The sequence below is a fragment of the Camelus bactrianus genome, chromosome 25, assembly GCF_048773025.1.
Source record: "Camelus bactrianus isolate YW-2024 breed Bactrian camel chromosome 25, ASM4877302v1, whole genome shotgun sequence".
Lineage (NCBI taxonomy): Eukaryota > Metazoa > Chordata > Mammalia > Artiodactyla > Camelidae > Camelus > Camelus bactrianus.
Window position 1 is genome coordinate 2,011,301 of NC_133563.1, and position 27,677 is coordinate 2,038,977.

Below are 27,677 nucleotides of genomic sequence, written 5' to 3' on the forward strand. Positions count from 1 at the left end.
AATCATTGCAGGTAATTCTGCCCCTCGTCCAAGTTATTGCAAGCTTGTCATGGCCACAGCCAATGGGCACGGTGACGCCCTGTCTAGAAGGGCCTGTTGCTGTCGTGGGACTCGGATCTTCCCACCGTGTGGGGTTTGGTCTGTTCTCACCTCTAGCCGCCTCCTCTGAGTCGAGGGCTGTCAGCACATCCTCCTGGGTCTCCTTCATCTGCTTCCTAGTGCTCTTCCACATTAAGATAATTAAACAACGGTACTCAGCTCACTGTCTTGCCCAGAAGTCCAGAACTATGGTCTCTCCATTAAAAATTAAATTGTGAAATAGGGAGTCAGACAACCTGGCTTCACCTTTTTTTTTTTAGCTACATGCCTTTTAGAAAATCATCTAACTTTTCTGAGGCTCCGTTTCCCAATCTGTAAACTGAGGGGGACCGCTTTCTCCTCTGCAGGGCTGCTGGGAGGCTTCTGAGAGACGTCCAGGCACTGCCAGTGGATGGCAAAGACCTCCAGGCAACAGGGCTGTGGTTTCCTGCTGAGCCAGGGTCCTACTGGAATCCTTTGCAGAACCTGCCACAGTCCCACCGCTCCCAAACAACATCCGGTCCCTTCTTTAGTCCCCAGCCCGTGTGATGCTTGTGTGTTTTGTTCAGCTCGTAGTCAACACTTGCACTTACTAGGTCCTCAATAAAGACTTTAAAACTAGCATGATGGACCTAATCTGAGCTGCCTTTGGGGATTTAGTAAATCATCTTCTGAGACAGTTTCTCATGTCTTGCTTTTAATTAGCTTTTTCCCCTCAGATGCACTTTAACAGGGAAAGAATGAAAGAAAGAAGGCCACTGGGGGTCAGCCTGCGGAGCAACTGCAAAGGGAACGGTCTTCGTTGTGAGCGCAGTGCCCAGAGCAGGCAGCCCTGGATGTCCCCCACCACCTCGTCTGCACACGCGCCCTCTCCCCTGGGAGATCCGTGGCATTTTCGTCCTTTCCTGAAGCACCGACATTAACCCCTATCCTGAACAGCCTTGGAGACCGGATACAGAAGGAAAAGGTGGATTTAATAGAAATGCTTCAGTCACTAAACACTTTTCTGGTTTTTTTTTTTTTTTTTTTTTTTTTTTGTGCTGTATCCTGTCAGTGCCCAGCCATATGGTGTTAAAAACACCCCCCAAAATGTGATTTTTTTAAAGCTACTTTGCAGTTATGATGGGTAATCGTGATCGGCTTCACAGCGAGGAATGAATGGAAGTGGCTCCAATGCTGTCACCGAGGTTCAGAATGCATTAGAGGAACAGGCGGAGGAAGGAAGGAGGCTGACCTCGGCCGCCGTCTCTCTCTGAATCACAGCGGTTCCCTCTAACAGCTCGGGTCAGAAGGGAGCACGGGCGGCCGCTTCCCGTCGTCGCCGGGCCCCCAGACCCCGGAGCTGCACTTTTATCACCGTCCCTCTCCGCGGCTCCGCAGTCCACCTTTAAAGATGGGTCTCTGTGTCTAGACTTCAGGGCATCTTCACTTCCCTCCAGTCACAAAGCTCAAGTTCAAGGCACGACTGGGGCCTGCAGCCCCCCCGCCCCCCGCCCCACCGGGGGCACTCCAGCCCTGCCAGTTAGGTAGGAAACAGCGTGCGCTGAGCTGGAGCAGTTCGGGTGTGATTAACTCGCCTTCCACAGTAAGCTGAAAACTTTAGGGGAGACTGGCCTAATGGGCTGGGTCATCTCCATGCTTAAACATCCCGGGAAAAGGCTTCTCTGTCCCCGCAGCAGTGGCCGGGCTGCCTGACCAGATCATCCGAGGACGGGCAGGGTGGCTTCTCTGAAGCGCGCCCGCTGATGGCCGCGGACTCCAAGTCACGCGGCCAGTGGGCCTCAGATGCCTCGTCTCTAGCGCGGAGGGAACGGGCCAGATGCCCTTCTAAGGCCAAGGCTCTCCAGCTCTGACATTTTATGAGTTCACCGCATATAAATCTGTTCGAACATCACTTTGCAAATTACTTGCCATCTTTGCAGCAAGCAAGACAAAAAGCGCAAGTCACAGATATGAAATCACAAAATCCCTTCACTCTGTTAAAAGATAAACTGAGGCTTATTAACGTTTTTATCCATTGGAGTCAGGCCGCACCGCAGCGTAAGCGGGCGCGGCCCTCCGCCAGCTGGAGCCGGGGACAGGCTGCTAGGGGGAGAGTTTCGAAACAAAGTAAGGGGGTTCCTGAGTGGCTGCAGCTTCAGTCCTCCTTGGCTGTTTGTGATGGGTTGTCCTTAGGTTTCAATTTCCTCACCCTGAGGCATTTACAGCCTTAGCTTTTGGTTTTTCACGCAAGCTGCCCTGACATTACAGCCCCCTCAAGTCTAACGTCCTCTTTGTTTAATTACTGTGACGCGGCTGACACTCGAAGGCGAAGTCCAGACCAAGCCCACCCGCATCCCCCTGAAGCCGAGGACGCTCTCACCCTGGGACTCGGGTTTGGCTGTAGCTGTTGCTCCAGGTTCTGCCTGCGATTAGTTAAATAACAAAAGGAAATCTGCTTAAAACTCTTGAACGAGTTTCTGTGTTTATAATGTGACAGCTGGTCGTAAAGATTAGAATTCATGTACATAAAGTGCGTGACTGGGAGCGTAGTAGGGCCTCCATGACTCGCAGGCAGGCCTCTGCTCCGCCACGTTGGGCGATCCACACGCCCTCCACTCCTGTGTCTTCACATTTCACAAGTGGAGCAAGAGATGGATGAGCGCAGGACCTGCCCCGGCCCCCAAATTCTCAGATCCTTGCAAAGCTCCAAAAGAAGGCTCCAACAAAATATACTCTATTTATTTGACACATTTCAGTCTCACTTCCTCAATTTGGGTTCTCCTTACAGTTTTACTTTTGGAAACAGTTTGTTCTGTGACAAAAAGTTTGCAAAAAATACAGGGATAATTGCTAAAATTTCTCTCTTTTTGAGAGGCATTCAGTGCCTTTAACAAAATTTGTAATCCTTTTGTACCTAAATGTTTATATGTGTTGTTAAACCATGATGTAAAAGTATATAAACATTTTCACATGCTCCACCAGATCAAATATGGTACGTATGATAATAATTAGAACCATCAACCTAACATATTGTGAAAAATGCCACATATGTGTTTAATTATAGTTTCTGATTTTCAAGCATGCATTCAGGGAAAGGGGAAGTGGCTTTCTATTTAACTTCTTTGCTGCTAACAGAACATGCATGTGTTTTGGCAAGTTTCCTCGGGAACATCTGTCTTAAAGGGAACACTGGGGACTTAATCGACATCTACCAAGCCTGGGCAACTGCTATATGGCCATGCTGTCTCTGTTAAACTTCTTAACTGTGTATCCCTTTAACCAGAGTCACAAAACATACCATTGATTCAGCTCTTTGAACGAAAAAGCAGATCACAAGCAAAGCTTAAAGTGGTTTATTTACAGAAGAGCTTTGTGAAGTTGGTAAACAACTTAGGCTCTTCTTCCAAGAGAATTATTGGTAGAAGATGCCAGTGCCGGGCTGGGTGGGGATAGGGTTATGGGGTGGGTTTGTAAATGGCTTGCAGTTGTTTCCAGCGGTTCACACCAAAGGAATGAATAGGAAAAGACTCCTTAGAATTGGGGGGGGGGGGCAGGGGTGGAGAGAGGACGGGATGGAGAAGGAAACAAACGAGCACTTGACATTGCCTCAGTAACAGTTGGAAGAAGCATGATGAAGGATTTGAAAAACAATAAAGAGCTCAGCAATGTAGAGGAGTCTAGCTGGACGGATAGAAACAGAATGGGATTAAATCTTTGACAAGGAATGTGCTAATGGTTTACAGATGCAGAAAGGCTAAGCGACAGAATGAATTGCTCCGTGCTGCTTGGAAAGTTAAAGGGAATGTTAGAATTTGAACTCAATGCCTTGCTCTAAATCCTGACATTTATTTTTTAAAACTGCAGGTGTAGGATTTTCCCCACTTCACAGTGAATTGTGCCTCAGCAAGGACATTGAAGATTACCGTGAGGGGTAAAGGACAAGACACCCAGTTAAATTTGAAGTTTGGATACCAATAATTTTTTTTTTTTTTAATTTGCTAAATCTGGCATCTCTGGTCAGACAGTAATTTAAAATAACAGAGAACCACAAGTTCAACTCAGGCAGGCAAGCCTAAAACAGGACCGATTCAAAAGGCAAAGCCAGACAGAGCAAGAACACAGATAAGTAAAAACAGGAAACCACAAAGTCCAAGGGAAGGGCAAGGTGGTGGGGGGCTGGTTGGTAAAGAAGAGTCAGGAGCTGGAAGATTTGCAGACTCAGCAGAAAGGAGCCAAAGCAGAACAGGATAGAGAAAGCCACTCAGCAGAGCTTTGATAAGGCACATGCTCGGGACTCACGACCAAAGAGATCGCATTCGTTTGGGCTGCCTTTGCAAAGCACCACAGATTAGGTGGTTTAAAGAACAGAAACTTAGTTCCTCACAGTTCCGGAGGCCGGAAGTCTGAGATCAAGGTGTCAGCAGAGGTGATGTCTTTTGAGGTCTCTCTCCCTGACTTGCAGATGCCATCACCCTTCAGTGTCTTTACATGGTCCTTTCTCTGTGTGCCTGTATCCTCATCTCCTCTTCTTTTAAGGATGTCGGTCATACTGGATAAAGGCCCATCCAGATGACCTCATTGCACCTACTTACCTCAAAAAAGGCTCTGTCTTCCAAAAACAGTCACATTCTGAGATACTCGGGGCTAGGATTTCAACGTATGAATTTGGAGGTGGGGGGAACATAATTCTGTTCATCACACTTTTTTTTTTTATCACACTTTATACTTCTCCAAATTGCAATCAATTCAGTTCTGCAAGTATTCATCACCACTTAACATAGGTGATTTTGTGCCAGCTGTCAGGAACTAAGATTCATAGGGCACGGTTCCTGCCTTCAAATGCACCGTGCAGTGGGGAGTCAGACGCACGTGTAAGAATGTTGGTTTAGAGACCATAGATCTAGGTCACATCCCGGCACAACCATTTATTGGCTAAGTGAGCCTGGGAACCAGCGTGATCGCATCTGCTTGGCACAGCGGTGCTGAGAATTAGCGACGTTGATCTCAAGCCCAGTTCCTGGTTCGTTGCTATTACAAAGGGTTTAGAACAACACAGGGAGATGGGGACTGTCACAGCTAGAGAAATTTAGACAACGTCCCCCCAAAAGGTCACCATTAGAGCTGAGCCTTAAAACCCCAGGAGGATTTTGCCAGGTGGAAAAAGGGACCAGATCATAATATTAAACATGATACAGCAAGAGGCATACACAGATTTTGATACGCCCAGAGCAGTGGGGCTGACGTGGGTGGCAGCAAACGAGACAAGAAAAGAAGGCTGTAGCTACATCATGAGGGGCCTTGAGTAGCTGAAGATTCGCCGCAGGCAGGCAGAGGAAAACACTGGCGTCTTTGCTTAGTTTTGTCGGCTGCTTTCTGGGGTTGTTGCTGTTTGTTTGTTTTCATTAGTCTCAAACGGAATTAACTGCTTTTCAAAGGTTGTATATGGGAGTGTCTGACTATAACAGAAATGAAAAGAAAATTAGCAGAAAGAATAGCTCCCGTCCAAGGCAAATTCTGCCAAAGCAGCGTATACCGTCCCTCCCACAAGGTCAGTGGACGAAACAATTCTTTCAGTTTCTACCATGAGAAAACCGAATGACAATCTCTCAGCCCTGCTGCCCCAGACTCTTCCCGCTCGGTGCACAAGAACACTCAGATCTCTCACGGCTTCTGAAAGAATATCCCCTCTTTGATCTTCCATCTTCCCTCTGCCTACTCTTTGCTTTATTTTTTGCTGTTGTTTTTACTGTTGTTGTTATAAATGAAAGCAATGTTTCTTATTATCAAGTGATATGTGTTTATTGCAGATAAATGAGAAAACATGATAAGGGAATTAAAACCAAATTGTTAGTAACTTCCTCCAAACACCCAAAGACAATTTATTCCTCTGAAAAGATACGCACAGATTTATTTTCACAATATGGGGTGGGATCAAACGGTACATTCTGTTTGGTGATGTGCTTTTTCAAAACAAGCTTTTCATTGAAAGGAAATCTAGAAAAGTGTACAGCTAAGTGTTATGTCAAAAATAAAATATCTTCATCTTTCCAGGAGCCTCCCTTTTTCCTGAGGGAACCACTCTCCTGATTTCTTAGCCTAGATTTGTAGATTTGTTTTGCCTGGTTTTAAACTCTCAATAGGGTATCTGCTGTTCATACAGTGTGTACTGCTTTCCAGGTGGCTTCTTTTATCCCACATTACGTCTGTGAGACTCATCCATTCATTGCATGTAGCACGTTTAGTCACTTCTCAGTCCGGCAGAATAGTTTACTGTCCGAATCTGCCGCCATCTGTTCTTCTGCTCATGAGCATTTGAATCGTTTTCTTTCTTGGGCTGTTGTGAACAGCATTGCTGGGGAGGTCGCTGTACACAGATTTTGGAACACATCTGTATACACTTCTATTAGGCGTATATTCAGGAGAAGAGTTGCTGGGTTAAGACAACATGCAAATGGCCGTCAAAACTGATGACACTGATTGACCTTCCCTACGACTCTGTGTAAGGCTTCAGTGGCTCTGTATCCCATTCAGTCTTGGTATCCTATGTCTCCATGGGTGTTCAATGACAGTTCATGTTGCTTTTTTAAAATTTCCATTTCCTTGACTATGTATGAGAATGAGCATCTCTTCATATGTTTATTGGCTAACTCTGTGTCTCCTATTTTGCAATCTGGTACAGACTTAAGTTTTGTCCATGTTTTCTGTTGAGGTCTCTGCCTTTTCATTATGATTTGTTCTTTATATGTTCTGGATGCAAGTGCTATGTCAGAAGTATCTATTGCAGACATCTTCTTACATGCTGCGGCTTGCTTTAAAGCAGTCTCATAGAGTTATTTTGATGAATAAAACTTAAATTTAAATTAACTTCAGTTTATCGATCTTTTCCTTTATGTCCATGATTTGTAAATCCTGTTTACAAAATAGTTATCAATACCAAAGTAGCAAAGATATCCTTCTATATTGTATTCTAGAAGTTTTATTGTTCTGCCTTTAACAGATAGATATTTAGATATGCAGTCTCTCGAATTGATTTATTTATATGGTGTGAGGTAAGGGCCACATTTAATTTTATATTATTTTTATATCCAAATAACCCAGTACCATTTATTGAAAAATCCATTCATCCCTCATTCTGCATTGGCCTCAATAGTATTATTTTTTCCCGTAATTCCAGTGTTTATGTATCTGTAGGTCTATTTCTGGATTCTCTCTCATCTTTCTGTAAATCCAGATTCACATGTGGCTATTTGATTTTCATTTTAAACTTAATAAAATTAGAAATTTACCCATTCTGCCACACTAGCCACGTTTCCAGTGCTCAGTAGCTACACGTGGCTAGTGACCATAGGACAGTGCAGATATGGAGCGTTTCCGTTATTGAGAGAGTTCTTTTGGACACCACCACTCCAGATAATTACTGCCTAACTTCACAGCTCCTCCCACCATCTGAGGAAATCTCATTTTCATCTGCTTATTGCCTTTGTCCACAGTCAGAACACGAGCTCTATGAATGCAGGAACCTGGTCGATTCACAGTTACGTGTACAGTTTCCAAAACAGTTCCTAGTACATAATGTTTGTTGAATAAGTGAATACTGTTCTGCCGTGTGCTGTGAAGCCAGGAACTGCTTTCTGAACCCGTTATATCCAATGTTAACGAGCGTCTCCAAGATTCAGAGCAGAGGAGGATACCTTGCCATTTTGAAATCTTTGGAGTGTCTCATATCTGGTACTTATAATGGTTGTTGACAAACTCAATGCTATTTCTACAGACATGTCCGATATTGAGAAAAACTAACTTTCTTTCAGTACTTTGTATTACAGGTGGTTTCAAAACTTGGATCAATTAACTCATTTAATCTTATAACAACCGTATTAAATCGGTACTGTTATTATCTCCATGTTATGGATGAGAAAAAAAAAAAAACAAGGTAGTTCACTGATTTGCCCAAGGTCACATCACCAGAAACTGGAAGTACCCAGATTTGAACCCACATGTTTGCTGCAGAGCCTGGTTCATAATGAGCGACGTTAGTGCCTCTCAGGATGACCATAGCTGTCTTCAACTTATTTTTGTTTGTTTATTCATCCATTTACAAAAAGTAATATGGTGGGGGAGGGGATAGCTCATTGGTAGAGCACATGCTTAGCATGCATGAGGGGTCCTGGTTCTATCCCCAGTCCCTCCTCTAAAAATCAATCAAAAAATAGACGTACTTACCCCCTCCCCCCAAAATTAGCACAATTGTTGCTCATTCCAGGAAATGTCTTCAGCTCTGCGCATTTATTGCTCTCTGCCACCTCTGCTCTCTCTCCAGCGTACAGACCGTATTTTGGTTGATTTACAACCTCAGGGCTGATGGTCTGACTTATTCAGAGATCCCCACCATAGGCTGGAGTCCCAAGAAGCAGAGCTGGAATGTTAGTGCACGAAGGAGAGCTTTTAAGAAAGATGCTATGAGGGAGGTGGGATAAGGGAGGACGGGGCACACCTGTGTAAGAATGTGGTCCCAGCTGGTGTCTGGCTTCAAGATGATCCCCTGGGGAGCTCCGGGGCATGAACTGCACAGTGATCACGGGCAAGCCCTGCACACACCCAGGCTGCTCAGTGACGGGGAGTGGGCTGCCCTGGCGTGTGCGCGTGTGTGTGTGTGCATCAGAGTGACCTTCAGGGAGAACACTCCTGTTTAGATCAGCTTAAGGAAATTGTCTGGAGAAGGCAACTATAGTTCATTAACCACCAGCATTCAAAAAGCTGGAAGTATACTGAAAGGGAAAAGGCAATCCTGACCAGGGGCACTGATAGCATTCACTGCCCTCGCCCCTCATTGAAATGGTCCTGTTTTATTCATTACTTAAGATTAGTATGAAATAGTGTGCAGCGTGTTCATGCAACTGACTGGTTTTGTGTGGATGTCACAGAGCAGCTTCACAGCCTCACTTACTGCGGCTGAGTCCTCGCTTCAGGAGTGCACGTGCTCGTGCATCGAAAGGCTTCTAAGTGGGACGAGATCAGAATGAAATAAGAAAACCCTACAAGCGATTTTAAATAACAACTAGTAAATAAAAACATCTGGCACATGATTAAGATCCACATCTTGAACCTCGGCAAAGACTGCGTGATGCACCTTTAAGGAGAAGCACGCACAAATTAGCAGCTTTTTCAGTGATTTTGGTGTCTAGCAGGGAGCTCAGGAAATGTAGGCAGGAGGATGCAGTCATTCGGAGAGCTCAGTGGGATGAGAGGGCACAGAGCATGTCTCCCCCTGTTTTATTGGTCTTTATACTGTGTTCTGTTTATACTCTTTAGAAGAGCAGTTACGAAAAACCAGGTATTATGCTCACTGACTGTGAATGTGACACCAACATCTGCTGGCCTTGGCTCGACGCCCTAGCAGGGACCGTCGGGGATGCTGTAGCCCACACCTCTTATCGGAAACAACCTGAGCAAAAGGAAAACACCAAAGGCCTGAAACTCCTGGGTACCCTCTTCTGCGCCACAAAGCAACCACATAAACTGATTCTGAATACCAAGCCCCGTTCCTTGCCTCCCTTTGAGATGCTGGAAAGAGCCAATCACACAAGGTCCTGATGGCCTGTGAAGTCCTTACCTCCTGCCTGATTATCCTGAGATGTCAGGGGGAAACAAATCCTTAGTGCCTCTAAAAGCAGGAGCTAGCAGCAGCAACGCTGAGTGGCGAGAAGTATCGTTTTCCCATCCTCACTTGTAGCTTCACTTAAAAGGTCAAAGCAAATAAAATCTTCTGGTACCGTTCTGGCAAAGCATATTTAGAACCAATCCCACTGAGCTTTTATGACCTTATTCTCCATTTACCAAAATGAGATATAGCTTGTTTCAATGGCTTAAAACAGAGGGGCAAACCACGGATGATGAGTGCATTTTGTCTGAAATCAGTTTCCTTCATCACTGTGCGAGACCGCACGTTCTGAGCTGGGGCGTGTTACGTTCCCAGTGTGCTTTTTTGAAACTGCCCGTCCGTGGAGCTCCGTGGCTGTGGGCTCCTGATTAGCTTCATTGTTTTTTCAATATCTTCCACTTTCCTGGCTACAAGGGCTTAACACTTTCCTCACATTTGAGCAGCAGGGCGACCCCACAAAGAAGGTAGAAACAACAGGATGATTGAACAGCCCACGTGCAGCATGGGGGCAATATTTCAGCAGCAAATATTGCTACCCATGTAACTCAACAGAATGTGCTAAAGTAAACAAAATGATAGCATAATTATAGTCGTTCCAATTATGTTAATTAGGCTGCATACACGCTCTATTGATAAGTAACTGTGCTGCAAAAAAACTCCAGAAGCCTGGTGGTCGAGCCTTTAATGCTACTGTCTTCTTGGGTAACGTTAGGCTCTCACAATCTTTTTTTCTTTCTTTTGTAATACTTCTGTTGAAAAAAAATTAAGGGCTGTGCCACTCCACATTTCTAGAGAAGTCAGAGGATCTGAATTGGGTTCCGCGCCTGCTATGCTCCTCAGTGTCTTGGTTCCTTTGTCCTCAAACCTCAGATGAAAAACATTAACATCTTCCATTTGACTAATTGCAATCCAGCTTAAGAAAATGGATTTGCTTTTCAGTTTACTCCAAATCACATTCTCTGCTTTGATATCAGCCATAAAAGAGAATCCCTGAGGGAAGGGGATTCCACCAAAAGCTGCTGTTAACATAGCAGGTTGCATTTGGGGAGGATCTAAATAGGGGGGAATCTGGGACGGTTCCCCCCTATTTATTTGGGTGGGTTAATGGGACACCTGATTGTTTCAATAAAGAAGGTTTCAGATTGCAAAGATATGGAGGATGTAAAAAGACAAATCATAACAAAAAACTATAAATGCTCAGAAAGAGAAAATTATATTTGCACGTTAATTAGAACCATTTACATTTTAAAACAGTGCTAATGCAATTAAAATAATTCAATGATTTAAATATGGAGCAATAAATAAATAAAATGAAAGGCAGTTTAAAGCCTAAGTGGACCAAGGGACGCAGAGGAAAAGGGTCCATGTCTGGTCCAGATCTTACTATGAGACGTTCTCATAAGAGTGTAGTGAGTAACTATTTCAAGAAGAAAAAGTAAGGGGCTGTTTTTATCCCCAAAAGACTGACAAGACATTAGCAGTCTAAATGAACCACCAATAAAATCAGAGAATAAGATGACTGTGTTCGTGTACAACCAAAGCAACACAGTAGAATTCTGCTTATTTAAAAAGTCTAGGCCACTTAAATCCGTGTTTGCCCCTCACTCCATTCCCCTCCCCACCCCGTGTCTTTTAGGAGCTCATTTCATCAGTTACACACTTTCTCACTTTCTGTTTTTTATTTTCTACCTGTTCTTTCCCCACAAACTCTGCTCAAGCTTCTCAATCTAAAATGATTTTCCCTTCCTTTCGGGAAAGACTGCTGCCCTTGCTAACAGGTGTTTGTGTTCATTCGGGATTTGGGATAACCTGATTTGGGGAGAGAAGAGGAGACTTGCTGATTTTGCAGTTAACACTAATGCTTTGGGGTCCTTTATTTGGCAGGGAGAGCTGGTAAGGTGAGTAATGCACTATTTTTGGAAGATAAGCCCGGACAGCTTGAAAATGTTTGGGTACAGTGTTCAACCCTAGAACTGCATCTTAAAAACCAGAAGAGTGATAGAATGTTCTGTTACCCAGGGGCCCACTGAAATTTTTAAGGAATTCCAGATGACACTGGAGTGTGGTCTATTAAAAAGACAGTATAGTCTTGACCTGGGAGGCCCAGAGACACTTCCAGGTTTCCTATGAGTTGGAAACTTGCTATAACGACACTAAGACATTACTTAGCATTTGTTACCATTCTGAAGTGCTATTTTCTAGCAGTGAGTGGAAAGCAGATGTCCACGAGAACCTGAATGTCCTATTACAGAGATCCATGTCAGTTTCTCACGTACTCATAAATGAAGATGATTATATGCGTAAACAAAACGATTTTCCCTCACCCTGACTTCTCTCTCTTGCCCAACGTTCCCATCTTCCTCTTCTTGCCAGATCTCTTGAAAAGATGGATGATAATCGTGTTCAACTTTCTCACTTTTGCTATCAGTGCTGAGTGAAAATTGCAGTGAATTGGACTCTTAAATCAGCATTCACGTGTCAAAACGAGGCTAAATTCTCTTCGGTTCTGCCTTATTTATCAAGGCAATTAGGTTGACTTTTAGTTCCAGTGACCCTAAAATAGGCTTTTTGTATGTCGTCGTATGAGGTTCGTTTTTCACAACATTGCCTATTGAACAAAAAGAAACGCTTAAGAAAAATATAAGTATGCTAAGAATACAAACAAAAGACAAGTGAGGCCTATAAAAATATCAAAGAACAAAAATATATGCCCTGGAGGGAAAGATGTTTTAAAAGTGCTGAGCTGATTTTATGCAGACAAGAAAAGCTAAGGGCTGGTGACTAACCATCTGTAATTATGTGGAAGATTATTAGGAGCGAGGTGCTACCAGCTGCTCTCCACTCTGCTGAGGGTGGAAAGATGAGATTAAATTATAACCAGAGAGATTGTATTAGACATAGGAAGGGCACTGCAGCTTTGGGAAGGGGCGAGAGTCCCTGAAACGGATTATCAAGGGACAGTGTAAAATTCTCACTATAGAATTGTTAAAAAAAGGGGGCAGGCTAGTCCCTGTCTCAGATAGGTTAGGTAATTTTTTTTTTGTAAACACAATGAATATTTGCTTAATTGTTACTAGATGATTCCCTGCTTATGAAACATATCTGGAGATACAGTGAGCGTGGATAAAATGAAAAGACAGCATTTTAATGTTAGATAAATATTTTCGTTGTCTAGAGCACAGTTTCTTTTACTCTCTCTTACCTCAACCTGATAGTCCCCCGTGGTTTTTTTTTTTTTTTTAGTTGTTGATTTACCTACAAATGCCTCAAGGTAGAAAGATTGATTTTCTTTTCTGATTCTTTCTAAGCTTTTTTATTCTAATTTTTCAGTTTCCACAGTAAGATGAGAGCATAACAGAAAGCCTGTGTTCTCTGTCTTACTCATTATCAAGGATCTATGAGGACACACGTTTGGACTCCCGTCATAGGCACCAGAAACACTCATGACACCATGAAGGTTATGGTGTACTTGGAAACACGTGCCTTGGGAAGTAAGTTTGTGGGCGGGCTTCTCTTTCTCTGAGACAGTATGAAAAGACATGAGAAATCTCTTCATTTCCTTTTGGCTTAGGGCGGCAAAGGTGATGTGTACCATAATATCAACTGATTATTCATCTGGATGTTTCTATCCAAAATACTCGGCAGTAGAGAAACCACTGGGCCTGGAAGTAAAAATGTTCTGTGAGTAACTTCCAGAGAAGGTACAGATAAACCTCCTAACATTCATGGATTTTACTCACAGAAGCTCCTCTTAAGTATTATTAACCTTCCCTGTTTATTCTTCTTTTAGATACTGATATATCAAATTTAAAGGCCAGGCCTCAGCAAGAAAGAAGACACAGTCTATGGAAAGAAGGCAGGCAAATGAAAAGCACCTGCCACAAGAGGCAAAGTTACCAAGGCAACTGCAGAGGGCGCTCCTCCAGCCTGAATTCAGCCAGCAGGTATTGTCAGGCCCGACTGATGGAGGAAAAGTGGGGCGCGAGAGGACGGCCAAGTCCCAGGTCCCAGGTGAGTCCCTGGGATGCACCCCATCAAATGAGGGTCCCTGGCTTTAAGCAGGAAAGAATTCAAGAGTGAGCCGTAGTCGAGTAGAAGTAGATTTATTCAGAGAGATTCATGTGGCCATGTCAAAAGGCAAGAGGGAAGACAATGAGGTGTGGGCGGCTAGTGCTTGTGGGCTGGGTAACCTCATATGCTAACAGGCGGGAAGATTATTCCCACTTTAGGGAAAGGGCTGGGATTCCCAGGAATTGGGCCACTACCCACTTTTTGACCTTTAATGGTCAGCCTCTGAACTGTCATGCACCTGTGGGAGTGTCATTTACCACGCTAATATATTACAATGAGCATAAAATGAAGCTCAAGGTCTACTGGAAGTCAAATCTCCCTCTGTCTTGGGCTCAAGGTCTACTGCGATTTGAATTTCCTGCCATCTTGGTGCTAATTGCTGTGTCCTTCTTTAATGGTTATGCTCTGTCCCTTTTCCTCCTGTCTCACTACTTGTGCCAGGTACTGGAAAGAAAGTGCGACAAACAGATTTGGCCCTTGCCACTCTGAAGTTTATAGGCTAGGGCAGGAGGCATATTCTAATGTAAAAATTATGCAAAATTTTTCATATTGTGATATATAGTAGGAAGGGATATTATGGGGTATCTGAAAGTTTACAACGTTTAAAAAAAAAAACCTCCCTGAGGAAACAGAATTTCATCTGAGATTTGAAGGATGTGTAGAGTGTAATTAATGTTTTGGAAAATGAGGGCACAGATGAGGGATACAAAAATGTTTCATACAGTGAATATAGCTTGTGCAAAGGCCCTGAGGTAGGAGGAAGCTGAACGAGATGCGCTAAAAAAGCTGGGGCTAGATTGTACGGAAAAACATGTGACTAATAGATGCAGAATGTTATGGATATTGTTTTAATCTTAATGAATTTAGAGAATCCACTGAAAAGTTTTTGGGAGTGAGATAATGAAACCTGTATTTTGAAACTATCACTCTGCCTACAGTATAGAGTTGATTTGTCAGTCACATCATTTGGAAGCAACCTAAATGTCCATCAACAGATGACTGATAAAGAAGCTGTGGTATGTTTCTACAATGGAATACTACTCAGCCATTAAAAAGAATAAAATAATGCTGTTTGCAGCAACATGGATGGACCTGGAGATCATCATTCTAAGTAAAGTTAGCCAGAAAGAGAAAAAAAATACCATATGATATCATTCATATATGGAATCTAAAAAAACAAAAAGAAAAAAAAAGGACACTAATGAACTCATCTATAGAACAGAAGCAGGCTCATAGACATAATAAACAATATTATGGTTACTGGGGAAAGAGGGTGGGAGGGGATAAATGTGGGAGTTTGAGATTTGCAAATGTTAACCACTATATACAAAAATAGATAAAAAAAGAAATTTCTTCTGTATAGCACAGAGAACTATATTCAATATCTTGTACTAACCTTTAATAAAAAAGAATATGAAAATGAATATATGTATATACATACATGACTGGGACATTTTGCTGTACACTAGAAATTGACACATTGTAACTGACTATACTACAATTTTAAAAAAAGAGTTGATTCACTTGGGGCAAGACTGGCAGCAGGACAGACAGTGAGAAGGTTATGACAGCAGTATAGTTGAGGAAGATGGTGGATTGACTAGAATGCTAACAGTGGAAATGAAAAGAAGTGGAAAACTTCAAAAGACATTGAGAAGGTAAATATTTAGAAAGTAAACAAGAGATAGTTGCAAGCACTTTTTTCTGGAGTATAAATAGGGATGTGGGAAAGGAAATTACTGAAAACGACTTCCAGTATTACAGGAAACAACAAAAAAAGAACTGTGCTCAGCCAGGGCTTGCAAACTTTCTCTATGAAGGTCCAGACAGTAAATATTTTGGGATTTAGGGCACATGCAGGCTCGGTCAGAACTATCTGATTTGCTGGGATAGAGTGTAACCAGTCATAGACGACATGTGAGTGAATGGGCTTGGCTGTGTTCCAGTAACATTTCACAGAAACAGGCCGGGGGCCAGGTTTGACCCTGGGGCATGGCTTACCTATCCATTTTATATGATGAACATTCTGTTTACACAAACTGTTGTTTACATCGATGGTCCTGGATCACAAACAAGAAACTGAAATTTTGTTTAGTGTTATCAGCTGAATGAAAGCCATGAATATTTGAAATACTTGAAGAAAATCTAGAGAAAATTGCTGATGGCAATTTTGGTGTTTAAAGACTTACCCCAATTTTTCAGGCCAGTAAAGCAACTATGGAATATTTCTTACCCTGATAATGCAGGATGAAATTGAGGATTCAATATTCATATTGTTAACTTAGCTTCAGAAAGGTCAGCTTTAAGGAGGCCTGTATTACATTCATCTCATTCCAAAGAACTAAGGCAGCAGCAAATATTTGCGTGATGATATCTTGCTAGTAAATGACATTTCTCCTGGGTTTTAATAATTGCAGAAGGAAAAGGACATTTCTTCCCAGAAATTGTGATAACCTCTCTAAAACTTTTATTCTTGGCAACAAGCATTGGGGTAGATGAACTTGAACATGACCAATTACCATTATGCAAACTTCAAAATGGTTAATTTTCTCAGCACTTCTACAGAATAAATACAGAAAACTTACTAAGTAGAAAAAGTTAGTTTGAAAATGCTTATTTGTATAGGAGTTTTTTTTTTTTTTAAACCCTCAATTTCCTATAAGCACTAATAAGCACCTTTAGAATCTGGGCCTAGATTCCAAACCAGATGTCCAACCAGAATGTTCGGATGCTAAGGCCGTGGAATCTTAAGATATTTGAAAAACTATGGAGTTCATTTCAATTACAATATAATTTTATTTTTACAAAACTTTTTCTAAAAATTATATGCATTTTCTCTTATTTAATAACTAACCTGATAATATACAAACACAATTTTGATACTTTTAAATTCTAGAAAGATATGCTAGAAAAATCGTCAGATCAATTAGAAACCTATTTTGAAAATAAATTTGGATGTTTGAGATTTGCAAATGTCAACCACTATATATAAAGATAGATAAAAAACCGAATTTCTTCGGTATAGCACAGAGAACTATATTCAATATCTTGTAATAACCTTTAATGAAAAAGAATATGAAAATGAATATATGTATGTATATGCATGACTGGGACATTATGCTGTACACCAGAAATTGACACATTGTAACTGACTATACTTCAATTAAAAAATTACTTTAAGATGTTGCCTTAAAAAATAGATGGGGTGGAAAAAAGAGATCCTGGATTGACTATCTACCACCCAACATAATGGGAGTTCTGAATAAAAATTAAAATGAATTATGGAAAAGTGGAAAAAAAAGAAAGAAAGCTACTTTGCAAAAGTTTCTTTGTTTTATGAGCTGAGAATATAGAATTTTTTAAAAAAGAAGTTTTAAAGATCTCGATTCTTTTAAACATAATACCAGGAATCAGTGAGTTCTCCTAGTAAATTATCTCCTGGAGAGCAGGCATGGAAACATTCTTTTTTCAACTGAAGGCTAGTTGACTTACAATTTTATATTAGTTTCAGGTGTATATCATAGTGATTCTATATTTCTACAGATTATAATCTAAGGGAGCTGACCTAACAGGTGTTTTCCTTTTCAGTTCAATTTTATGAAGCTATGAAATCCTCATTAAGTTGTGGGTCATAGGCCTCTCTCTTGGAACCAGCTGTGCCAGATAAGCTGAAGGGGTTTTCTGATACTCCAGTGCTACATATTAAAGGGAGAACCTAAAAAAAAAAAAAAAGAAAAAACAAAAACAAAAACAAAAACACAAACCCACCCAGGTGCTGACTGTTTAAAACCCTGTTAACTAGAATAATGTGCTTTTCCTACTAGGTCATTATAAAAATACTGTGAACACTTTTCACCTGCAGCTATTCAAAGCTGGCCCTAATCCTTAACTCCAAACTTTTCACCTCTTTTGTCCTAGCCAAGAAATAATTAGTGCTAGAGATAAATTGATTTCTTGTTTATTATTTCAATGGCACAGCTCTCTAGGCTCATTATTACTAGATTATGTGTGGAGAAAGAAACTTTTAAAAATGTAAGACAATTGTTGCTCTTGAAGAAATTAACCAGGGAGGTGGAATATAAATTTAGAGTTAATTCATAATAAATGAGAGTTCATAGTAAATAAAGAATGAATATTCAGCTAGAGAAGCTAAAATAATTCAAAGAAGAGACTGCTTCGGGATGGCCAGAAAACGTTTCATAGAGGGTGAAGAATTGAGCTCCTTTTTGAAGGATGGAGAAGATTAGAAAAATGAGTGAAGACGGCAGGTATGTCATGTAGGATGCATAAAAATAAGCCAACTGAGTCTGAAATACACATGACAGGCTTAGGGGCTTATGAGGAGACCACCCTGGGCAGGGCAGGGTTTTTTTGCAAACCAGTGAAGAGGGCTGAATGGGTTCGGTTGCTCGTCAGCAGAGGGACTTGGACTTGTTCCAGGGTGGCATCAATGTAATGGGCAGAAGGAGTCAGTAAAATAAAAACAGAAAGGCTAGGGAAAGAATCAAAAGAAAGTAGTGCCAGGAAATCCTTGATAGAGAGGAATTTTCTAAAAGTAGGAAGGATGTTCCAGTTGAGCGCCCACTGGAGAACAGGAAATCGACCCAGAATGTGATGATAAATTGGGGACGGTACGAAGCGCAGCCTCAATCGACTGCCGAGGACAGAAACTGGACTGAAGTAAGTTTAGGACAGATGAAGACTCAGTGAACTGAAGACACTGATGCGAGTCTAGAAACCGTAGTGTTAGATAAAGATAGTTGACTTGGCACAGTTTTTAATCTCCTCTCTCCTCCAATGTCCCATTGAAATGACTGGAAAAATATTCAGAGAAATACATTTATAGTAGTGCTGCAAAATGTTAAAACATACTCAAATCCTTGTCTTATTTCAGAGTAAAGTTATAGGGGTTAATAAATTGATCAAATGACAAAAAAGATTTCAAAGACATTCAAAGAGACACTGAATTCATAAAGCAAAACCAAGATTCGATTAAAAAAAAAAACAGCAATCAGAGAATGGATTCATGGAAAATAAGCATATTTGCTAAAATATTTACAAATTAATAAAAGGGCCGAATAAGTGGACATTGCTAAAGGATGTAAAGCCTAATGGTAGTTCAGTTACACAGTAAGTAAGCCATGGGGATGAAATACGCAGCGAAAGGAATATGGTCATAATATCGCAATAATGTTCAGGGGGACAGACGGTTACTAGACATCGTGGTGATCATTTCATAGTATATACAAAGCACTATGTAATCAACCTGAAACTAAGATAATACTGTACGTCAGCTACATTTCAATATAAAAGGAATTCCTCTCGAGTAAATAACCAAATAAAAAGGAAAATATTTCAGTACATATATCAGAGTGAAAGAAATGAAAACTACGAAGAAAACTTTTGCGGAGATTGGGGACAGTTCCAGTGTAGCCAGTGTTTATGTTCTAGGAGAGAAGAGAACGAGAAAAGCAAACAATTAAACGAGAGTTTTTTTGTTTTAAAGGATGAGCAACAAAAGAGTCACACCTTCATGCTGTTAAGCTTACTGGGTAACACAACAAAAATTAAAAAGCAAAAAATGTTCTGAAGAGAGTAACATGGGTAACGAGATACACAACAACTGTGTGAAGCTACTTTACAGTGGGTGTAAGCAAAGTGTGTCTGAGGAAGTAACTTCTGCTGTAAGATCTGAAGAGCAAGGCAGTGCTATCATGAAAACATCTGGGAAGGCGCACGCCAAGCAGAACGAATGTCTATACGTCTCCTGGTGACATTTCCAAGTGCCGAGGTTTTTAAAAAAAGTTGGGGGGGGGAACATATCAACTCTGACAGAGCAGGGCAAGAATCACTGGAATAAGAAGTCTCATCTATAAAACTGTGCTAGGAAAGTAAGAGAGGACGTGATTGTGAATCTAGGGTTTTATGAAACGTCAAACTACCATTCAAGTTTTTTTCAGACATGCAAGGACACAGAATTTATTCTATGAGAAAAAGAACTTTAGTATGTATTCTTACAGAATAAAAAAAAAAAGAATTCAAGGACAAGTATGATACGGGGTATGTCTAAGGAATTACTGATGATGTGGCTGTGAAGCTTAGTTAATTATTGATTGTTCTGATTATAACTGCAGAGCCAACCACCCCAAACCACCCCAGCAGCCCATGAGAGGTGCACACCAGCAACAGGCACTTGTTATTTTCTATAGCAGTTATGGGTTGACTCAGCTCAGCTAGATGCTTCTCATTTGGGGTCTCGAAAGTGGATGCAGTTAGGTGATGGATGAAAGGAGGGTCAGCTAAATGGCTTCCTCACTCATATTTAGGAGTTGAGGCTGGCCGACAGGCGAGATCTCAGCTGAGGCGTCAGCTGGAACATCTTGTGTAGCTCCTCTGCGTGCCCTGAGCTCAAAGCATGGCAGCTAGGTTGTAAGAGCAATTATCCCAAGAAAGCAGATCAGGTGGAATCTGCACCCCCTACCACCTGGCCTCAGAAGGCATGCATACAACGTAACTTCCACCACGTTTTGATCATTAGGAGCAAGTCACTAACACCAGGTCAAATTCAAAGAGAGGCGTCAGGCTCACACATGTTTTAAAACCACCACATTGAGAATGGACATGTCAAAAGTAGTCACTGTACCTTAAAAAATGAATAGTAATCTGGTGATGAGCAACAAGAAAGAAGTAAAAACATACTCAAACCCTTGCCTTATTTGGGAGGAAAAGTTATTTGGGTGAATGAATTATCCACGTTGACAATGAAAAAAAAAAACATGTTTAAATACGTTTGTTAAAACTACAGTGGTCCTGGGGGGAGGGTATAGCTCAGTGGTAGAGCACGTGCTTAGCATGTACCAGGCCTTGGGTTCAATCCTCAGTACCTCCATTAAAAAACAAGTAAATAAACCTAATTACTCACTTCCTTGCAGAAAATCTTCAGTGATCCTACAAATGAACTCACCTACAAAACAGAAAACAGACTCAGACATAGAGAACAAACTTATGGTTACCAGGGGGTAAAGGGGGTGGGAAGGGATAAATTGGGAATTTGAAATGTGTACCTCTTGGGGAGTGATGGAAATGTCAGCTATCTTGATGGTGGAGGTGGTTTCATGGGTGTAGACATCTATCAAAACTCATCAAGCTGTACATCTGGAATATGTGTAGTTTACTGTCCAGGAATCATACCACAATAAAGGTGTTAAAAACATTGCAGTGGCCCTCACATGGTGTACCTATATCTATTTACACACAATGAAATTTCTCCAATGAAATGCTTATCTCATTAAACAATTCATCTTGAGCATTCGCCCCCTGTCATTTGATTACATCTCTATCCGCAGGTACAACCCTTCATCCGCCTTCAAGGCTCATGTCATCAGGCTACATCCCCCTTCTTGACTTCCTGCCCCTGTCATTCCTTGACTCAGAAGCCTCCTCCTTTACTATGGTAATTTATGAAACTTTATGGCTTCTTCTGAGCCGTCATTCAAACAAGCCTCCAATGCCTGAATCTTTTTTATTCAAGAGGACTTCATACGTACTCTACTGAGATTAATTAATGCAGGCTACCAAACTGAATCCTGTCAGCACTGGGAATTACTCCACCTCACTTTCTGACTAACCCGCAGCCTCAACACTTACTGCATCACTCTTCTATCTTAGATATCAGATTCCTTGATATTTTTAAATTTCCTTCTGGTTTATTAGCCCCATTACTCCTTTTTTCCCTTGTATAAACTGGACTACAATTTTGATTATCTTATTCACTATGTTGCAGACATGCAATCAGAATCCAGTATGCAACTGCCTAGTTAGCTCAGGCTTACCTTGCAACGTCTACTGCACGTGTGGTCTTGGTAAAGTCACTTGGTATTTCGCTCCCCCCAGGCTCCTCACTTCCACCTTGAAGACAGCTACATTAGGACAGTTGCATTATGTAGCTGACGTGAGAACTGAGCGTGACCGTGGCTGTAAAATGTTTACACCACATCTGAAAGATAGTGAGGACTGAGTAAGTGGGATGGTGGCAGGAGTGGTGGCTGTTTGCAGAACAGTTTTCTCTGAAAGTTTGCAGTAGAGCAGAGGACACAGGGTGACGGGTCGGAAGGCTAGTAGGAACTCCCTTGCCTCACATTATTCCATCTGCCTGAAGTTTTATCCTTTCCTTCCCCGAAAATTCCAAAACTACCACTCTTGATACTTCATATCAGTGGAGAAAAGAGAGATCAGGTATTCCAAAACTGATGTTGAGTCTAGTGGCTAGCCACTGGGTTAAACTGAAGTGACATGTCAAACTGAATTCTAGATGGAGGAAAGGTTTAATGGAAAAAAATTATTGAAACTATAAAAGTATTCGAAGAACACATGGGAAAATTTATTTTTCATCCTTGCTTCGAGAAGGCTTTAAAAAAAAATAAAACCCCAACTATAAGTCATTTAAAAATTGATAAATTTGATCAAATAAAATATTTTAAATTCAGCATAGTAAAAATACCTAAATAAAGTCAAAAGACAGATGATAAACTGGGAAAATATTTGCAGCACAGATGGCAAAAAGACATTTCCCTGTACTAAAATTACATTGATTAAACATACTTAGTTGTTAAATCTATTAAATTTAGAAAAAGCCAGGGCAAGGCAGTGTATATATGATGCTTCTATTTATGTAAAAAGAAAAAGAGGTAATATGTACAAATGTTTGCTCATGCATTGAATATCTGAAGGGATACACAGAAAACTGGCAAAAATGAGGTGCTTCTAGGGAAAGAAACTTGAGACTCATTTTCATTGTATAGCTTTTAAAAACATATATATATAACATCATCCTACCATCACAAAACTGAAACTCTTTCTAGTGCATCTTCCCCAAAACTGAACAGGAAGAGGAAGGGAGGGAGGAAGGAAGGGAGGGAGGGAGGAAGGAAGGAAGGAAGGAAGGGAGGGAGGAAGGAAGGGAGGGAGGAAGGAAGGAAGGAAGGAAGGAAGGGAGGGAGGAAGGAAGGGAGGGAGGAAGGAAGGAAGGAAGGAAGATGGGGAGGAAGATCTCTCTAATATCTCAACTCCCATAGTAACCAATCTATGTTTTTTATTATTTATCATCAAAAAAAATATATTCTATCTCCTCTACTAAAACACAGGCTGTTTAGGGCAAAAATATTTCCTCATCACTCTAGTGTTTTGTACTGTTCTAAGCATTTAATAGATGCTTTACGTACACTTTTAAAATAAGTAAACAAGTGGATGATGATCTCCTGGTCTATTCTGTGTATGGTCTTTCTGCTTTGCAAAACATGCCTCCCGTTACTGCCTGTGCTTCTAGGCTGTCGCACAGATTTTCCAGAATTTTCAAAAGTGCAAAATGAATATTGCACGGTAGCTAACATTTTCCTCTCCGAAGAGGAGTTTTATACCACTGGCATTTGAGTCAGAAAAGTTCCAGAGCCCTGTCAGCTTGTATAAATCTTCCTCTTTCATAAAAACAACACTGCTGAGAGCATTAAATACATAAATGTGTACATTCTTCAAGAGGGTCCCACCATGTGAAAGTGAATAACCTTCCATCCAAATCATTAATATTTTATGTTTGCAGTCAGCTTGCTGGAAGTAATTGGGATGCATTGTGTGTAATTTGGAGCTTGATACTGCACACAATTTAGGCATAACTGACTGAATGAGTAATTCTAGGCTACCTTATAATCAAATTTCCTCAGCCCAGTGTTACACGTTAAGTCACATCTCCAAAATGTGGTTCTAGTAATGAGAGCTCATTACATTCTTGAGTGGTGTTGTGAATAACCAAATTGCAAGCATGTGAGAATAAACACAACCTTCAAAAAAGAATGGTGTGAAGCTAAAATTGGGTCCAGTTTGTTAACAGCAGGGCGAACATCCACTTAATTCCCTTCACAGGATGGGGCCCGATCATTATGCAACTAAGAAACCCGATTCTAGTTCCTTGACTCCACATCTGAGAATAGCCTTACTTGTTTATTCACTAGTCTCTGCAATTTCTCCAGATGTTTTTTGATCAAAGATTCATCTTCAAGCTAATTCTATCCTCTTTGCCAGGAAATCGTACACAGATTTCAGCCAAGAAGACAAAGGCTTTGCCACTAAGTCGTTTGAGTGGCAATAAGCAATGTGCTTAGTCAGAAAATTTGGCCAGAACCCAGGGTTATTACAGTTATTTACTTCAAATACCACATTTGTGCAATCGTGCATTTATTAGGTACCTATAATGTAAAAATGCATTTTAGGTAAAGTGTCACATGTACCTGCACACACACAGAAGTGTCCACCTTTGGGCTCTTCAATGTGTTCCTGAAGTGTACTTCCTATGAGTGGAAAATGTGGCCCAGACCATTTCCCTGCCTGTAGTTTGAATTTGCAAGAGTCTGCTTTTCTAAAATTCCAAATAAGTCCCTTTCTCCCATCATGCTATCACAGTTCACAACCACAAAGACATCTGTGTACATTTTTCTGTCCCAGTCCATCCATGTGGTGTGTGAAGGTAACAGCCTAAAAGCAAGCATGATTGGAAAGAGGTCAGCCCAATGTTCTACGGTCACATTGAAAGGCAGGTCTGGGCAGAAGCGTGGGGTGGGCAGTGACCAACAATCCTGGGGTTCTTTGGGAATGAGGTGTTTCCAGGGACAGGGGACTTTCCGTGCTAAAGCCAGGGTGGCTCTGGGCAAACTGAGATGGACGGTCACCCCAAGCAGGTTACCTGTCTTTAAAATAATGTTGTTTTCGTCAATGGCCATGCCTGGCTTATACAGCTGTAGATGGAGATTCCGATACTGTTTCTTTATTCATCACCCTTGGAAGTCTTCTCAAGAACTGCCGTCTTGTATGCCTCACAGAGGAGATGCCTAACAGGGCCTAATGTGGGAGAGACTGGGGAGAGAACGGCAGTATCTTCTAACAGCTTTTGCAGAACAAATTCTTCTACCTTGTTTTTCCCTGGAATATGCCTGTCCTCCAATTTGTCTCCTCTTGCATTCCAGAACTTTCCATATACTCAGAGGCAGAGAACAACTAGTTTTGGATCTATAGCTGAGCAGCCGTAAGTCACATGATTGCATTAACTCTGAGCCTTCACAATAAGTGCATTCGAGATTTGTGAGTTTAGTTACATATTTTGATATATAGTGTGCTCACAATATATCTTTGGAAGCATTTACTGGCTTGAGCGAGTAACTGTTGCAAATGACCCTCATATCTCTGGAAAACTTGAAAGCTTGTGGAATTAGGAGTATTTAGTATTTAACTAACATTATTATCATATTATTAGGCAGGCATCATCTGGAGAGTTTTGAAAATTAAGGGAGAAAATTTCTATCTATGTGTATAAGACATATCCGGGAGAATATGACTAATTCATTTTTGAAATTTTATGATAGAAAATGTAGCAGGACATCAGAAAATATATTAGAAAAAAGATAGAAACATCATTACTTAGAAAACCTGGGAAGGGTGAGAACCATCATTTATGAAGTGCGTGCTGCTTGCCAGGCATTTGCTAACATCTTTGCTGTGATTATTTCTCTTAATCCTTGCAGAAATCTTCTGAAGGAGCCATTATCATCTTTATTTTACAAATGAGGAACCTGAACTCAGAAAAGTTAAGGCATTTGGGTAAAGTCACAGAGCTGGTATCGGTAGAGTGAGAATTTCTACAGTGCTCCTCTGTCTTTCAAATTCATGTCCTTGGCCGCTCTGCTGCAGGGCCACTCTGCTCAGTCAGTTTTCCCTATTCATTCAACAAACACTTATGGGTTCTGAGACTTAGGTCTGTGCAAGAGAGAGAAAATTTAGCAGGAAGCATGACAGACTTGGTTTCTGTCTCTGAAACCAATGTTTAATGCAAGCAGTCCCTACAGCTATACATAATGCATCCTCAAAATGTTTCAAAAAGCCAAACTTAAATCTTGGAAGAGAGTTTTTTCCCAGATAAATACAAAAATTAAAATGCATAATCCTTATCTTCTAAACACAATATGAAGTCCTTCACAATATACGTTGTAACCGGCTCTATCCTAATGAGCATCTGATTGAAACTAAACTCGATTTCCTTAACCTTTGAACCAGAATTTTAAATAGAGTTATTACCTTTCAGCTCAGTGGAAGGTTTTGGTGGCTGAAGTGTAAACTTAAGCAATGCAACAAATGCATATGGCTTTTAAATTGGGGAACTCAGTATCTCCCCTCAAACATTTCACTTTATTGAATATGAAACAGTACATAACACAGTTCATGTTGTTTTCCTCTTAAGCCTTCACTGCTCTAAAAGGGCCATGATGTGCCCTATTAAGTGTAAAAATTAACTGTGTCTCCCTCATACAATGTATATGGCCTTTACCCAAGGTCATAGTCAAATGCTGACTTGTATACTAACACGCTTCCTTCAGTCTTCCTAAAATTGTACAAGGATAGGCAACAATAAAATACTTAAATAAATACTTCATGGAAAACAAATAAATCACAGTGATCTTAAAAGACTAATCCAATAAACTAATCTGATCAAACGATGGGCCTTATAAAATCAATCACATTTGTCTTCAAACGAAAAGACACAGAAAAAGTTCATAAATGAAATATGTTTTCCGTAGGGACTCAACCACAGATTGATTTATGCAAATAGTCCCTAAGAGAAAGACTAACTTCATTTTTAAAGAATTTCCGCTAAAAAACAATGACGATTCTTTTCTCTTTTGTACTGATTAGGCAACTGGCGGGGAACGTGCAGACCCTTCTGAAACGGCGCTCACAGTCACAGTCCTATACTCTTGGCTTGTCATGTGTGCGTGGAAGCAGCAGTCATCTGTGTCACCCAGGCAGCCTGAGCCAGAGCATTCTTTAAAACAAATCCTGCTCTGAAACTCACACTGGGGCTTCCGCAGAGCAGAGGCGGCCATCATTACCAGGGTATTGTTATTTTTTAATAATGCAGGAAGGAGCATCTGCAATCCTTATTTAGCTCAGATTCCTGATTGGGAAGGTGTTCCTGCATTAATTGCCATGTCACATACATTCTCTGTGACTAAATAGCTGAACAACCATCCGAAGCAATCCGAGGGAGCATTGGTTTTACATCTGGGAGAGATGCTGACGGTGCTGACTTTCAAATGTCCGTATGCCAAGATATGTAGCATATCGAGGGAATGGTAAGGAACACTAGTATTTGCTTTTATTTGGTTGAACTTAAGAAAACCAATTATTTGGAATCATAGACTGAATAGATCTTCAGAGATCAGTAGCTCTGTGGCAATCAAAATGTTTTAGCAGTGTAACGAATTCTTTATTTCAAATGCAACGTAATGGAACCCCCACTATTAGAAATGGACACTAGGTAAATTGATTTTACAAGTTCAAAGTAGAATATTTACACATTATTAGGGTCTATCAATGTGCTAAAGTATGGGTGGGTAACCCACATACATGTGCATGTTTTTCTATTACAGTTTTAAAAATATTTTTCGAAACAGACACCTGAGTCATACCCTCTGAGGCACTTTGTGGAATGTAACAGTTTCTTAAAACAGTTCGAGAAACTCTAATGTGGATTTACCAGCTCATTTTGAAGATGAAGGAAATGAAAACTAGAGGGTGAAATGTTTATTGCTCAAGAACATATAATGGCAAAAGCAAAACTCAAACCCGGGTACCCTGAATATTGTTAAAGAAAGAATGGTTTCGTCCGCATACACCGAGTACTCACCCCCGTGTTAGGCACTTAACTCGTTTCGTGTTTGTAACAACTGTATGTAGAATTAGTGCTATAATCCCCATTTTCACAGAAGCTGTAATTTAGAGATGTTATGTAATTGAGCACATTAACAGAGCATATAAAGGCCGGAGTTTCACTGAGCCCAATTTGTCT